Source organism: Triticum dicoccoides, chromosome 6B (assembly GCF_002162155.2).
Source record: "Triticum dicoccoides isolate Atlit2015 ecotype Zavitan chromosome 6B, WEW_v2.0, whole genome shotgun sequence".
In the NCBI taxonomy this organism is placed as follows: Eukaryota; Viridiplantae; Streptophyta; class Magnoliopsida; order Poales; family Poaceae; genus Triticum; species Triticum dicoccoides.
Window position 1 is genome coordinate 670793200 of NC_041391.1, and position 17109 is coordinate 670810308.

The 17109-nt window shown below is 42.2% G+C and overlaps 1 long non-coding RNA gene across 9 annotated transcripts; it reads left to right on the plus strand.

Annotated features, from left to right (window-relative positions):
• Positions 1-489: 489 nt before the first annotated feature.
• LOC119323487 lies at positions 490-12551 on the plus strand. 9 transcript variants are annotated; one of them, XR_005156320.1, is made up of 13 exons: positions 490-1048; positions 1636-1763; positions 2385-2505; positions 2680-3023; positions 4150-4285; positions 4840-4972; positions 5731-5881; positions 7242-8489; positions 9139-9243; positions 10610-10785; positions 11490-11763; positions 11883-11988; positions 12084-12551. It is a non-coding gene; the product is annotated as an uncharacterized LOC119323487 (long non-coding RNA). The 9 variants fall into 9 exon arrangements; XR_005156319.1 differs by having other exon boundaries at positions 10646-10785; XR_005156316.1 differs by having other exon boundaries at positions 10659-10785.
• Positions 12552-17109: the final 4558 nt, after the last annotated feature.

The window sequence follows — 17109 nt, forward strand, 5'->3', positions numbered from 1 at the left end:
TCGTGACTGACTCTCAATCCCCTAGGACCTCTTAGTTCTCGGACCACGTAGAGAACCGTTGATCCACATTGAGATCCGTCAAATTTTACATTTTATTTTACTCTAAGAGCATGTATATCTTTTAAAAAAAAGTGGAACATGTATATCTTTAAAAAAAAGTGGAACATGTATATCTTGAACGGTGCCGATAAGTCCACCAAATCTGACGGTGATGCGAGACCACAACAAAGCATAGCGCCATCCCGAAATTTACATCCTCTCTCAATCAATCAATCAATCAACAAAGACGACGCTCCCCCTCGAAAGAAACAAAATTTCACAATTTTTGGCTCCCACCCGCGCCATCGATCTGGAAATTAGCCCCCTCGCTTGGCCGAAATTTCCAGAGTTCAAAATTGAAAATGAAAAGGGAAAAAAGAGAAGCACACCGCACCCAATCCCTCTCATCTCTTCCTCTCCCGACCGCCGCCGCTCTTCTTTCTCTCCCTCTCCCTCTCGCACCCAACGCCTCTTCCTCTTCCTCTCCCTCTCGCCCACCGTCTCCTCCCCTCCACCGTCTCCCTGCTCCGCCACCGGCCTCCACCCTCTCCTCCTTACCTCACATCCTCTCCCTCGGCGGCCCTGCTTCCGGATCGAGCAGGGGATGCCGCGGCGCTCCCAGATCCGCGGTTGCTCGTCTTCGCGGCCGACGGACACGTCCTCGACAATGAAGGATTCGAGGGCGCTCGGATCTGCACTGGCGCGGCCGACGGCGGCCGGGACGGAGCTGCTCCGTGCTCCACGACCAGGTGAACGCCTCCGCCTCCGCCGCCCAAGGCCACGCCTTCTTCACACTCCTGTCGTCGCGCGACGGGGGAGGAGGTCACTGCTTCCTCCGCCGTATTTCACCGAGAGAGAAGGGCGCCGGCCGGTGTGCATCTTCTCGGGCAACCACGCGGCCGTGCGGTCAGACGCCGCTCCTCCGCGCGAGGACTGGACAGGACAGGGCTGGGCGCGGCTCGGTTGGGGGGCAACTCCGATCTTGGCGATGCCATGGAGATTCTTCAAGGTCTCCTCTCCCTCTCCCTCTCCTTCTCTATTACTCACATCCAACTGCTCCAAGTTCGTTGCCATCACTATGTTCAGTAAGGATTTCACAACTTTTCCGGTCGATTGGCTCAATTGGGCGTTGATTCGGGTCAAATAGCTCATTCCATATGGTCCCTGGATGCTCTAGTTGCTTGCACCCAATTGTCTGTTCGAGCTTAATTTTCCTAAAATCCCCAAATTCCTAGGGTTTACTGTTGCTGTTCTACATACCTCATGTGCTACGTATATAGCTTCAGGCATGCTCATAACTTTAATTGTAGGCTTAATTGATTGGACACTATGATTACTAATTGATTCGTTGGTGTTCTGTTTTGCATAGACTATATGATTTTCTTTCCCCCAGTACAAACGGTAGTTCCAGGGCATTATTTAATACTGTACTTGCTGGCATGATTCACTATTCTGTCACCATGGCCATTTCAACTAATGGTTGGATCCTATAGACTGAATCTATGGTCTGTTTATGTTGCAGATCATGACTTGGTGTTCTATTGTGGTCACTTCTTCTTTCCAACTAGATAAATATATTGTTATTCTCCTTTATAGCTATGCACGACTGGTTCACAAGGACGGCAAGGACCGCCACCGTGATGGAAGATGCTCGAAGTGGCCGCCGCCGCCGCCCCAAGACCAAACCTGCCTCCTCCGCATGTGTTCCACTTGCTGTATAGGAGGTGAGCACCATTACCTCTCTCTGTCGATCCAAACCACCGTTCATGTGTTTGATTCAAACCATGCTATCATACCGACATGTGTCATTTAGTTGCTGTGTACCATACCATCAATCATTAAAGCATTTATTTTTCTTGCTTCAAAAAATTTGAGCATTGAAGAACTGTGGGAGGCTTCCCAGGCTGCTGCACCATTGTGTTAAACATGGGTTGGTTACACAAGATTTTTGTGTTGCCTGTGTTAATGCAGAAATGTTTGCTCCTTTGCGCTGTTAAATCATCTGTTTTATGTTCGATACTTATCTACTGTGTGCCGTCCATCAAGCCGCTGCTAATTGTGATGTTAATCTTCAAAGTATTTTTTTCCGTGCTTAATTACTCTAGGCGTGTTTAAGTCATGCTTTTTTTTCTTTCCTTCCAGTACTTATGGTAGTTCCATGAGTACTTGCTAGCATGATTCACTATTCTGTTTAGTAGCCAACTACACCATGGTCGTTTCAACTAATGGTTGGATCCTATAGACTGAATCTATATGGTCTGTTTATGTTGCAGATCATGACTTAGTGTTCTGTTATGGTCCACTTCTTCTCTAACAAGAACATATATTGTTATTATCCTTTACAGCTGTGCACGGGCTGGTTCACAAGGACAGCAAGCACCGCCACTGTAATGGAAGATGCTTGAAGTGGATGCGCCGCCCAAGACCAAACCCGCCTCCTGTGCACTTGCTCCGCTTGCTGTACAGGTGGGCACCATTTCCCCTCTCTGTCGATCCAAACCACCGTTCGTGTGTTGATTCAAACCATGCTATCATACAGACTGCTACACCTTTGTGTTAAAAGTTAAAACATGTGTGATTTATGTGCTATGTGCCATCAATCATTAAAGCATTTCTTTTTCTTGCTTCAACAAATTTCAGTGGCCACCCATGGCTCGTTGTCACGGCTGACGGCCAGGTCAGATGGCTCTCAGATCTGCGCTAGCGCGGCTGAAGGCGATCGGGACGGAGGTCTTCCAGGGTCAGGTGAGCGCCTTCGCCACCTAAGACCCAGCCTTCTCCACAATCGCGCCGGGAGAGGAGGCGGGGGCCGTCGCTGCTTCCTCCGCCATCTTCCACCGAGAGAGGAGGTGGCCTCTATGCTTCTTCACGGGCAACGACGCGGCCGTGCGGTCGGACGCCGCTCCTCCGCTCCAGGACAGGGCTGGGTGCGCCTTGGTTGGGGGGCAACTCTGATATTGACGACGCCATGGAGCTTCTTCAAGGTCCCCTCTCCCTCTCCTTCTCTATTCCTGACCTCCAATTGCTCTTAGTTTGTGGTCTTCTTGCCACGACTATGCCTAATTAGGGCTAGCAACTTTTGTGGTCGATTGGCTCATTTGGGTGCTGTTTACAACTGTAAATTCCAAAAATCCCCAATTTATAGGGATTACTGTTGCTGTTCTACATACTGTCATGTGCTATTGTAGGCTTAATTGATTGTACACTATGATTACTGCCGGGTTTGTTGGTTTTCTGTTTAGCATGGATTCTATGCTCTTGTTCTAGTACTCATGGTAGTTGTAACTAGGGCATTATTTAATACTCCTCTGTTTCATAATTCTCGTCTTGGTTTTAGTTCAAATTTCAAACTAAAACCACGACAAGAATCATGGAACGGAGGGAGTACTTGCTAGCATGATTCGCTCTAACGCTTATATTAGCAAACTATTTATTCATTCCCCGATCATTTCAGCTAATGGTTGGGTCCTACAGACTGGATATATAGTCTGTTTATGTTGCGGATCATAAATGAGTGTTCTACTGTGGTCCACTTCTTCTCTAATAAGAACATATACTGTTATCCTCCTTTAGAGGTCGATTGGCTCATTTGGGTGTTGTTTAGGTTCAAATGACTCATTCTATATGGTCTCTGGATGCCTTGATTGCACCCAGTTGCCTGTTTAAGCTTAATTTACCTAAAATCCCCAATTTCCAGGGTTTACTATTGATGTTGCACATACTGTCATGTGCTATCTTGTTTAAGGCTTGCTCAGAACTGTAATTGTTGGCTTAACTGATTGTACACCATGATTACTAGTCCCTCCGTCCCATAATATAAGAGCGTTTTTGACACAAGTGTTGTGTCAAAAACGCTCTTATATTATGGGACGGAGGGAGTAATTCATTTGTTGGTTTTCTGTGTAGCATGGACTGTATGCTCTTTTTCCTGTACTTATGACAGTTCCAGGGCATTATTTAGTGCTTGATGATTCACTCTTCTGTTTCAACTAATGGTTGGATCCATTAGACTGAATATATGGTCTGTTTATGTTGCAGATCATAAATGAGTGTTCTTTTGTGGTCTACTTCTTCTCTACTAAGAACATATACTGTTATTCTCCTTTATAGCTATGCATGGCCGGCTGGTTCACAACGGCAACAAGCACCGTCACTGTGACGGAAGATGCTTGAAGTGGATGCTTCCGCCCAAGACCAACCTGCCTCCTCCAATGCTTCCTCCGTACATGTTTCGCTTGCTGTACAAGTGAGCACCATTTCCCCTCTTCGTCGATCCAAACCACCGTATGCGTGTTTGATTCAAACCATGCTACCATACAGACTGCTACACCTTCGTGTTAAAACATGTATGATTTATGTGTTATGTACCATCAACCATTAAAGCATTTATTTTTCTTGCTTCAACAAATTTGAGCATTGAAGAACTATGGGAGGCTTCTCAGGCTATTGCACCTTTGTGTTAAATATTTGTTGATTATACAAGATTTGTGTGTTGCCTGCGTTGGTCTATTGGAGAAATGTTTGCTCCTTTGCATTGTTAAATATTGTCTTTTTTGTTTGATACTTGCATGTTGTGTGCCGTCCATTGAGCCGCTTCTATTTGTGATGTTGATCATCAAAGTGTTTTTTCCATGCTTAATTACTGTTTAGTAGCCAACCACACCATGGTCGTTTCAACTAATGGTTGGATCCTATAAACTGAATCTATGGTCTGTTTATGTTGCAGATCATGACTTGATGTTCTATTGTGGTCACTTCTTCTCTCTAACTAGAGAAATATATTGTTATTCTCCTTTATAGCTGTGTACGGCTGGTTCACAAGGACAACAAGCACCGCCACCGTGATGGAAGATGCTCGAAGTGGCCGCCCCCGCCGCCCAAGACCAAACCTGCCTCCACTGCTTCCTCCGCACGTGTTCTGATTGCTGTACAGGTGGGCACCATTTCCCCTCTCTGTCGATCCAAACCATCGTTCGTGTGTTTGATTCAAACCATACTATCATATAGACTGCTAAACCTTCGTGTTAAAACATGTATGATGATTTCTCCAAAAAAAAACATGTATGATTTATGTGCTACATACCATCAATCATTAGAGCTTTTATTTTTCTTGCTTCAAACAATTTGAGCAGGCTGGTACATGTTTGTGTTAAGCATGTGCGGGTTATACAAGATTTGTGTGTTGCTTCTGTTGGTCTATTGGAGAAATGTTTTGCTCCTTTGCATTGTGAAAATCATGTGTTTTTTCATTGATACTAATGTGTTGTGTGCCTTCCATTGGGCCACTGCTATTTGTGATGTTGGTCTTCATAATATTTTTGCGTTCTTAATTACTCTAGGCGTGTTCAAGTGTGTGTGTGTGTGTGTGTGTATTAGGCTTTTTAAATGTTCTCTGTTCATGCTTGCGCGGGGTTTCCTTGACGCGTCGAAGCTCAGGATGAAGTCAACTCATGTTATACATGCTAACACCTGTTGGAGGTGATACCTTCATGTTATACATGTGTGTGTTGGTCTATTGGACAGCCATTTTCTTCTTTGGACTGTTAAATATGTGTTTTTCTTGAAGAATTACATGCTGTGTGACGGCCATGGAGTCATACCTATCTGTGTGCCTATTTGTTTGCATTGTTAAACATGCATTTTGGTTTGTTTCCAGTTGATCTTCTTCACTGATGTTGTTTCCTCACGCAGGTGCACAAGAGATTGCCGTCCATGTGCTGGTTTACAAGGATGACAAGCATAACGCACACCGGGAGAGGAGGAGGAGGATGAGGGGGCTTCCTATACTGTGTTTTGCATTGCCTCCACCAATCCCTGCACTTCTTCTTCCACTCCGGCGTGGGTAAGCCCCTCCCCGCTCTGCTCTCTTAAGCGCGTGCTTGTGTGCTGGCCATCGTGCCATGGCATGTTTCTCTGGTTTTTGGCTCTCGTGATATACATGAGTCTCATGTTGTGTCCCCATGTGTGATGCATTTCTCTTGATTGTTTGATTCCTAGAACTAGGTCAATGCCCATGACACTTGCATCCAACCGCAAGGTCATTTTTTCTGGTCTCCAGCAACAACAAAATTTGTGTTTCCCCCCTTTGCATTCAGCTCTCACACACAAGATGCCATTCTGCAATTAGGATTTCTGATATGCAGTGTATCTATTCTCCAGCCTTCATGTAATACTGGCAATCAGGAAAACAATACAATCTTGTCTTAAATGAACTACTATGCTGTATAGGTTTGCACTTGTCATTTTGTATGGCAAACACTGCCCGTGGATGGGATGTCTAGTTGCATTGTCTTTCTTTTCATGTTGATGATTTTTTTAAATTGTTTATACTTATTTAAATATCAGTATTTGTTGATTGAGGCATATCCATATTATGGGGCGGTCATCTAGCCAAACATGCATGCTTTGTGATAGTTGATGTTGCTAATAAACTCTACTTTCTGATTGTTTAGCCATGCAATACTCTCTCACTGTGTCTGCTTAGTCAGTTGAACAATACCCTGTTATTGTTACATGTACTTGATCATCTTTTGAAGAGATTAGTTAATGGACACTAGGATGACATGTTTAAGTTTCATGTTGACAATTCAAGGCTTCTGGATGATGCCTTAGCTGTCTTTATTTTTGTTGTATTGGGGAACCAAATAAAATCATATCTTTTGTGTTTTCTTTTGGCTGATGCATTGTAATATATGAAAAGCAGATGGAGGAAAGATGGGAGTAATAGCTTTATGGAAAAAAACTAGCTTTTAGAAATCCTGGTATTGATGGGGGAAACATGATAATCAGCGTTTCCTTGTTAGAAATCGTCCAAATACAAAGAAAGTAGGCAGAGCCACTAAACCTTTTCCTGGAGATTAAAGCACCTATTGTTTGGAGGGGTTGCAGAATGGTGCCTATACATGAGTGAGCTAACTTAAGTGTTATCCAACTTGTTTTAGCTAATTGACTTATTCATATTTATTGATCCTTATCTAAATGTTCTGAATTCGCAGTCAATAGGATGTTGGATGAGTGGGTTAAACTTGAACAACCTCTTCTCTCTCACTCTGTTCTCCATGTTTATTTGAATTTGTTTTGCCTCCTTTGGTAGAACAGGGACAAATTTTGTTTGAGTTGTTTGCCTTTTTTTTGCGGTCAAGTTCATCATCGGTTTCCTTGTTAGTACCACTGCTTATTTACTGCAACTAGTATAATTGCAGAACACAATAACAGCATCCCTACAGATGTGAAGGTGCCCATCCCTAATGGTTTCTACCGCCATATCTACAACCCTGACTGGATTTATCAATATATGGGATCTCTCCTTATCCAGCGGTCACTCCGACGTCTGGCATAGGTAAGCCACTGGTTCCTCCTCTGCTCTCTTTCGTTCTTTCTGTGCCCAAGGCCACAGAGCCAATTTTTTGTACACGAATGAGATAATTTCTGAGTTCCGAATAGTGTGCACGAATAAATTTTGTAACGGATCATTTTATATTTGCTTGAATTTGGAAGCCAAATAAAATTTCCTTTTGTGCCTTTTGTTTGCTGATCCATTGTATGGGTGTACTGTGTATGTTAAGGAGATGGAGAAAGATGTGGGTTGTAGCTTTATATAGAATTGGCTTTTAGAAATCCTGGTATTGATGGGGGAAATATAATGATCACCTTTTCCTGGTTAGAAAGTAGGCAGCGCTATTTAACCTTTTTCTGAAAATATAAATATGATGAAAACATTATATTTCTAGAACCAAATAAAAATATCTCCTTTTGTGTTTTTTATGGATATCATATTGTTCCCCTACTACTGTAAAGAATCATTCATGATAATAATGTTTGGCAATGCATTGATTTTGTATATCTTTCTTTTCTTTGTTAAACTAAGGTCAAATATCCTTTTCCTGTGGGAACAAGAACGATGATGTATCTGCTTTGGCTGACTGTTTTGAGTTCCCAAAAGTTGAGAATGAACTAAATTGAGCAACAGAAAAAAATATAGGCTTTGACACATAGAGGAAAAAAAAGAGAGATGTATTTCTGGAAACAAATAAAATTCTCACGTTTTGTGTATTTTTATGGCTGATTCATTGTATGGGTGTACTATTCATGTATGTAAAGGAGATGGAGAAAGATGGGAGTACTAGCTTCTAGAAATACACCGACCTTTTGAAATTCTGATATTGATGGAGGGGAGATAATGATCAGTGTGTCCTGGTTATAAAGCTTGCAAAAATGTAGAAAAATAGGCAGAGCTATTAAACATTTTTCTGGACATTAAGGTCAGGAGTAACGTATTGTATTTCTGTTCCCTTGATACTTCTACATTCTTTTCATGACTGGTAATGAAAAATGTCCCCTTTTTGGTATGAACGCCCTCCATGATGCTGGCGGCCTTGGCATCCTACCGGTCTACTTGTATCTCCCTTGGGAGGTCAAGATGGATGCTGGCATGCCCGACACCGTTCAGGGTAATTCATTCATTCATGCCTTTCAGTTCCTAGGCCTTGTGTTTTGCTGTGTGTGGATTTCATACTGTTCCCCTACTATTGTAAAGCCTCATTCTTGATAATACTCTTTGGCAATGCATTGATTTTTTTATATCTTTCTTTTCTTTATTAAACTAAGGCCATTTTGCTTTTTCTGTGGGAACATGAATGATGATGTATCTACTTTGGCTAACTGTTTAGAGTTCCCAAAAGTTGAGAATTAATTAAAATGAGCAACAGAAAAATATTGCCTTTGACACATTGAGAAAAAAACAGAGATGTAATTTCTAATTAGCGTGCTCACATCTGTAAAGTGACTCTATTTTCTTATATTTCTGGCAATCCGGAACACAACATAATCTTGTTTTAAGCTAACAACTATAAGTATAAGTTTGCTCACATAATCTTGATAGGCTTTCCCATATTTTTGTGTGCTATTAATTGGATTTTGTAATCGAGTTAGTCTTGTTAGGGCTTGATCCCTAGTATCCACTATGTTCTGAGATTGGAGAATTGCTTTGCATACTCACAAAATTAGATTCCTTCATTGTCTTGTACTGAAAATTATATCTTCTTTGTTAAGATGAAGGCTGAAACTAATCTTCCACTTGTATCTCAATTTCCCTTGTAGCAAGGTCATGAGGAGCTTGATGCTGCTTTGTTTGTGGGAGCTTGAAGAGTTCACAAAGGTGAAAATAGTGAAGATAGAACTTGGGAAATATGAGATAGATACCTGGTATTTCTCTCCTTCCCCACTTTAAGCACAAAGAACAGCTTCAGAGGCACATTGTGCGCTTGCACTTATTATTTTTACTGTATTGTCAGTTCCGTGTTTGTGAGATAGGCATTGCTAACTTGCAACTTGTGAACCGGTTTACACCTTGTCTGTCTCTCTCGGCCCTTGTATCTTGATTTTACATGTACCAGTAGACATCACTTCTGTTATTTAGATACAAGTTTTGTGTTTGGACATGTGAATTTTCTCTCACTACTTGAAGGTTTCATGTGGAATTTCCGAGAGTACCAAACCAACTCCTAGTTTTTCACCCTTCTGTTAGTCCTTGTATCTAAATTAACTGCAACTATTTTCTGCAAGGAACTGCATTAAGCAAGAACACGAACCCCTGTCTCCACCACATATATTTCTCATTGTCAAAGGAAGGTCATCTTTAGAAATCTGAAGTCATGGCTGCCTGTTAGGGTGTCTTTGGATCCTAAGCAATTGTAGTGTTAGCTTGCTTAGCAAGGAAATCTGTTTGGTAAAAGCTAAACTAACCTGGCAATTCCATCTAGCCTGCACATGCTAGAAAAGCCTTGCCCCAGCAGGAGGGCCAATTTGGCTCTCCGTTGGTAATAAATGAGTGGAAGAAAGAAATCAAGGTAACTGCCACTGGAATTGTGCTTAACCAAGGAGATTGGTAGCTGAACCAAATAGCTGGCTTTGCCCACGTAGGCTGTAGCTCATAAGCCTTGGTTAGCTCGGCATTGACGGCAAAAGATATAAACACACCCTCAATGACATCACTCCCTCTAATTCACAAGTGCTGTTTGGACATTAGCACGCTCCACACCGTAACTTCGACAAGCAATTTCTGCTATCATGCATATATTTAAATTTTTTCTGAGTGGACAGAGTACCATATGTTGACAGTACCATATGTTGACTTAGGTGAACATTTCTGGTTTGTGCAATATATTTAGTTGCCGATTTGATCGATTAGATTTAGATAGAAAGCGTCCAAATACGAAGAAAATTGCTGAGCCATTAAACTGTTTTCTGGAGATCAAAGTCACCACGTATTCTATGGAGGGCTCGCAGAATGGCGCCTGTACAGAAATGAGTTGACTTTGTGTTGTTATCCGGCTTGTTTAGTTTGTTGACCTATTTGTGTTTATTGATCCATATTTAAATGTTCTCAATTCACAGTCAACAGGAGGTTGGATGAGTGGGTTAAACTTGAACAACCTGCTCTCTCTCACGTTGCTCTTCACCTTTGTTTGAATTCGTTTTGCATCGTTTGGTAGAACCGGGATGAATTTTGATTAAGTTGTTTGCCCTTTCTTTGTGTTGTGTTCAATTTCATCACTGATTTCCTTGTTAGTACCACTGCTTGTTTCTGCGACTATTCTAATTGCAGACGACGACATCAGCATCCCTACAGATCTGAAGCGGCCCATCCATAATGGTTTCTACCGCCATATCTACCAACCCCGACCGGATTTATCATTGCATGGGATCTCTCCTTATCCGACGCTCACTCTGACGCATCTGGCATAGGTAAGCCACTGGTTCCTCCTCTGGTCACCCTCATGCTCCGTGTAACCATGGCCACCGAGCTGTGATGATTTTTTTTGTACACGAATGAGATAATTTATGTGTTCCAAACATTGTGCATGAATGAGTTATTGACTGGATCATTCTTATATTTGCTTGAATTGGGAAACCCAATCAAATCATCTTCTTTTGTGCTTCCTATTTGCTGATCCATCGTATGGGTGTACTGTGTATGTATGTAAAGGAGATGGAGAAAGATAGGAGTTGTAGCTTTTAGAAATCTTGGTATTGATGGGGAAAGATAGTGATCACAGTTTCTTTGTTGGAAAGTGTCCAAACTTTTTTTCCCGGAAATATAAATATGAAGAAAGACATTGTATTTTTGTTACCAAATAAAAATCATCTCCTTTTGTGTTTTTTATGGCTGATCCATTTTATGGGTGTTCTGTGCTTGCATGTAAAGGGAATGGGGAAAGATGGGAGTACTAGCTTTTAGAAACACATTTACTTATTGGAATTCCGGTATTAATGGGGGAAGATAATAATCACTGTGTCCTGGTTAGAAAGCTTCCAAATACGAAGAAAATAGCCAGAGCTATTAAACATTTTTCTGGAGATTCAATTCACCTATTATATTTCTGTTCCTCCGATACTGCTACGTTCTTTTCATGATTGGTAACTACAAGTGTTCCCTTTTTGATTAACAGAAGTGATTGCAAAGGAGCTGGATGTGCAGGGCCATGGCATCCCGATGACAGTGGCCAACATCACCTACATGGGCATGAACGACCTCCATGCTGCTGGCGGCCTTGGCACGCTACTGTTCTACCTTTATCTCCTGGAGGTCAAGATGGATGTTGACATTCCCAACACTGTTCAGGGTAATTCATTCATTCATGCCTCATACTTGGCACGCTACTGTTCTACCTTTATCTCCTGGAGGTCAAGATGGAGGTCAAGGTGGATCGGCAGGAGCTAAAGGTAAGGTTATCTCCTTTTTCTTCCATTCCGAAGATGGTTGCCATTTATACATTTCAAGTTAGTAGCTATTCCATTGTATCACAATAGAGAAGTAATTTGGTTGCGTGAAAAACATCTAGGTTTCTCACTGGAGCGGAACTCCTTTGCACGGAGTCTCATAACGCAGACTCATCCCTGAAAGCGCTGTGACAACACTCAGGTTCAATCATGTGTTGCCCCCTGAAGGTCGGTTGCATGCTTGATCATCCTGTCACATCACATATATTCATGTTGGCATTGTGTGGGCCTAACAAAAAATGCTTGGTTTGCTACAATTTTAGGCTGCTCCTGTGTCCAGCCTTGCCAATCAGGCCGGCCTCCACATGCTGGAGGCGCCGCTGATTGCTCTCCAGGTTCCCCAAGATCATGCAGCGGGTACTTAGCCAGCTACCATTGTGAATGAATGGCAGACTCGCCCCCGGCTGTTTGTAACAAAACTGGAAGTTTGAAACTCTTGCTTTGTTCATGGTTTGGCGTACCTACCCTGGCGGTGTGTGCGTGTTCTTGCAAATAAGGTCTATGGCCCATTTACATATATTTGATGCTCTTAGATGGACATGAAAACACTTGGCGCCACTATATTTTAGGTCCATGTTCTAACTGTCAATAATATGGCACTACACTTGGTTTTATCTCCTGTTTTTTAGAGTTCGGTGAAAAACTGCCACACCAAAGTTGGTTGCTTCTAGGTGCTATTGTATAGTGAATGATAACTGATTTATAGTCCTGAGATGTTTATTTGTGTTCAATTCCCAAACATAGCTACTGTTTTAATTTTGATTTGGTCGCTATTATGATTGCTTAAGCTTCATCATGTTCCCTCTTCTTTTCAGAAAAAGAACATTAGCTTATTCTTTGTGGTTGTCTAATCTTCCATAACCTTGGCTTGCGCAACCGTTGCAGTTGTCGTCACCTCTTCTTGGTTTAGGTGAGCCCTTGATCTCCCTCCCTCTTTCTCACTGAGATAGTCTGCCAAATTTTGAATGTTGATTCAGTGTTCAGATCTCCGGTGGTTTTCTTCTGGCCACCACAATTATGTGAGCTTGCTAAATTTTTGTCCCTATGAGCTGGCCCAATTGATTATTTCAAAATGGTAAGGATTTTTGGCAGTCAAGGGCTTAGTTGGATTGAAAATGTGAAATCTAAGCCCTTTGACAAATTAAATGTTGTCTCTCGACTATGGAGCAAAATTATATGATTTGGTCTTTGTTTGTTATCTTGTCACGTAGTTGGACGAAATGGGAACTTCCCCATCTGCTAAATCGAACACGCATTGCATTAGCTTCATTGAGTAAGTCCCATATCGAGCGAAGCAGAGCAGGAGCTTGCTCTTGTCTTGGCGCTATTTTTGGTACTGCTATCGCGTCATGTTTATTTGGTTACGGTCACCATTGATGAACAGTTCATCTACAGTTTGAAATAAGTTCGGGTCAGAACACTGGTTTTTTTCCCTTGCATTTTTGGTTCAAAAAGTACCAGTTTGATTAGCTGCAGTTCGTATTTGTACTATATAGAACACATATTAATAAATTAGCTCAATGGAATAAGCGCGTAACCAAGCTAAGGGTAGCAGGGCTTGCACTTGTCTTGTTGCTATATTTGGTACTGCGATGGTGTCATGTTCAGTTAGTTACTATCACCATCGATCAACTAGATTCCATCTGCATTTTGAAACTAGTTTTGATAAAGAACACTGATACCTGTAGTATTTTTGGTTGAAAAAGCACCAACATGATAGGGCAGTGGAGTTCTAATTCTTGAGTGACACACTGTGACAGTGTGACTGCATTATGGAATTTTTTTAACCTGTTATGCCAATGCCTCTTCACTGTTTGATATCTAATCGTGTACTTATTTTGATGTCCTTCGTAATAGAATTTACCCGGAAATGCCCTTTTAGCATGGCAAAATAAATTTCTTTCTACGCTCTCAACTATACATGTAGTGAGAATGATGAACATCTTTGTTCTTGTTGTTGTTGCCTGCAGCACATGCCACTTGGTCTGGTGTAGGGCAGGGTGATGCATGTGGCGTAGCTGCCCAGCAAGCACTACAAGAAATATGTCAACTTATGACCACCACTATTGGTCACTGAAAGGTCACAAATTTCCATTTATGACCTTTTTGTGACAAAAAACAGAAGGTCAAAAGCTGGGCGTCGTAAACTGACTATAGTGACCTTTCTTCTGGAATGGTCAAAGACGTTTACGACCAAAATATTCCTACTGTGGCGTTTTGGTCACTAACAACCTCCCCAGGCCACGTAGGCATACGGCGTGGCAAGCTGATGTGGCATAAGATTCAGCCCGGTCCAATTCGGTTTTCTACATGGGCCTAGCCCATTAATTCGGCCTATTTGTGTTTTTTTTCTCATATTAATTTTGGTGAACTACACGGGCCAAGCCCTACAATTCGGCCTTTTTATTTTCTGGGCCAAGGCCTTTTTGTACCATCAGTTTTAGTTTTTTTTTTTATGAAATGGGTCCATTAGTCAAACAAGTCCCACTTGTCAGGTTCTGATAAATGGGTCCCAGCTATTAGGCTCAGATTCTTCATATTTCAATTTGACATTATATTTGAATTTCATAGTAAGAAAATAACCGGTATTTAAATAGGCAAGCAGAAAGCACACATAATAATTCAAATAACCATAGCCAGATTCACTACAAGCTCTACAAATGACACATAATACAAGCTCAACATATACAATGCTTTGCAAACTCTACAAATGCAAAGCTCTACAGTACTTTACAAGCTCTCCAAGTAATGTTACAAGATCTACAAGTGTTTTCTTCTTCAACATGGAGATCCTTCGATAGAGATCAAATGCCGGACTCACTGGACGACCATAGTCAGGACTGGGCTAACAGAACGACTGCATGCCTTCCATGATCGCCCTGTTACATGAATCAGCTAAGAATTAGAAAAACTGGAGTAAAATGGAGTAAAGGACAATTCATTATAGAATGATAAACACATAAAGCTCTATCCATAGTACCAGCAATCAATAACAAGAACAACTCCAGATTATTAGCTGATTCATTATAGAATAATATAGAACAAGCTCCCAGTTTGGAGTGAACAGTGGATAAAATCATGCAACAACAATGGAACAATCATGCACACAGTATAATAAAATGGATAGAACAATAAAATGGATAGAACAATAACATGAACAACTCCAGATTACACACAAAGCTCTATCCATAGTACTAGCAATGGATAAAATCATGCACACAGTATAATTTTGACTATAATATAACCAGAGAACTAAAAATTCTACATACTTTGAACTCATCAACTAATAAGTGAGAATGATCTAATTGTATGCAAACAATCTTTTTTTATTTGTTTATATTACTAAAATAGACGTCTTCCTTTATGTGAAGAAGTCTGCTTCCTTCTTTAGTTAGTAGTAATCATTCCATGCAAATCAATCATGTGTGTATGCTTGAGCATGATCTGGAGATTACATGCATAGAGGAACAGAATCGTAAACAAAATAGCATCAAATAGCGGTGGGTGCTCAACCTATTTACCATACACTAGCAACACTTAAACCATAGCATGTGCATATACTTGTGTCACATTATGGGGTTCAGAATGTACACAATATATTCTAATAAAAAGGATTGGGAGCAGAGGGAGAGGGAGGTGGATATGGACATGCTACCTGCTGCTGCGGTGGTGCCACTATATGGACATGCTAACTATGCACATAAAGTACGATCACAATGGATGATATGCAGATATATGCAGGGATGTAAATATTACTTGCAGGGATATGGATGTGTATATTTGATCAACAGGTAAATTAGCTACAACATGCAAGCTTAAAAAATGGCAATGCCACATATGTCTCATTTTCGCATCACAGCAGCCTGAACTACTTCTTACAGAGAATTTGCTAGTAGAATAAGTATGCACATAAAGTACAGCCGGAATGGATGAAAGCATCTGAACAGTAAAAAACACTAGACATGGAATCCAGTAACAGCAAATGGATATATACTATACTAGACTATACGATAACCAAGCAGAGCAGTATAGATTCAGGCACCACAAACAAGATGTCAAAAAAGAAAAAGAAAAACACTCACGCACTGCAAACGCATCAGTACTGTTCAGACATACACCAGGTAATAATTCCAAAAGTAGCAGCACATCAGTACATAAATTCCCAGAATCACTAACGATACTACAAGGCTCATGAGCAGCAGTAATTAACACCGATGGTTAACCAGACGAAACCTAAGACAAGAGGGTGTGCCCATGGCGGCTTTGATTGCCTTACCTAAGTCGGGGAGAAGCAGCACCATGGCGCAGAGGAAGGAGGTGATGGACATCCTCGGCCTGTCCGAGTTCACCACAGTGCGGTGCCACACTCTCTTATATCTCCCGTTGCTCAGCGCCTGAAACATAGTGGAAATCAGTTTCAGTTAGCACCACTTCAGTCTGAGTCACTGAGTTCAGAAAAGAGTATAGACCACATGTTGTATGATGGCAACGGAAATCGGTTTCAGTTAGCCCACTTCAGTCAGAGTCCCCTAGTTCAGAAAAGAGTATAGACCATTTTGCAGTGTACCGTGTGATGATTGGAGTATATTATATGATTGCACATCGAGACTGGCGTAATGCAATGTGTCACTGGATCTGGGTTGTTCATGTAATTTTTTCGCACTTCTTCTGTGGGCGGTCAAGGGTTTGTCTTGATTATGTACGTGGATGCAGTTCAGTCCAGCAGATCCAGCAATATTTTACTGAACTTGCACACAATTAGCAATGTGTTCTACACCTAGCTAGGCAAACAGTGTAAGATGTCTTGGCCTAAGCAATTGACCATGTGCTGCTCCTGCTCGCCGAGGACCTTCTTGATGTAGTCTAGTTAGGTGTGCCTGGCGAGCTCGAGCAGAGAGAGTGGAAGACGGCTTTGAGTGCCTTACCTAAGTCGGGGAAAAGCAGCACAGCCGAGGGATGGGTGTATCTCGAGCCTGGCCGAATCGAGCAGGGATTGTCCGCGCTGAACGCTGGTGTCATCACCACCGTGTTGCCGGCCTCCTGCCTGCATGAGGAAGAAAATGGCGCGCATTAGGGAAGGGAAGGGAAAGGAGGAAGAGCAGATCGAAGAGGGGGTGGGGTGACCTTGATGGCGAGCCGCCGCCTGCTCGCCCTCCAGTCGGTGCTGACGCCACCAGCCCGTTCACCGCTGGGAGGCAGAACGCTGCCGACTGCCCGGACCCTACCCGCGCAGACGCCATCTGACCCCGCATCAGCAACGGGTGGCGCGGCAGCGGAGGAAGCAGGTGG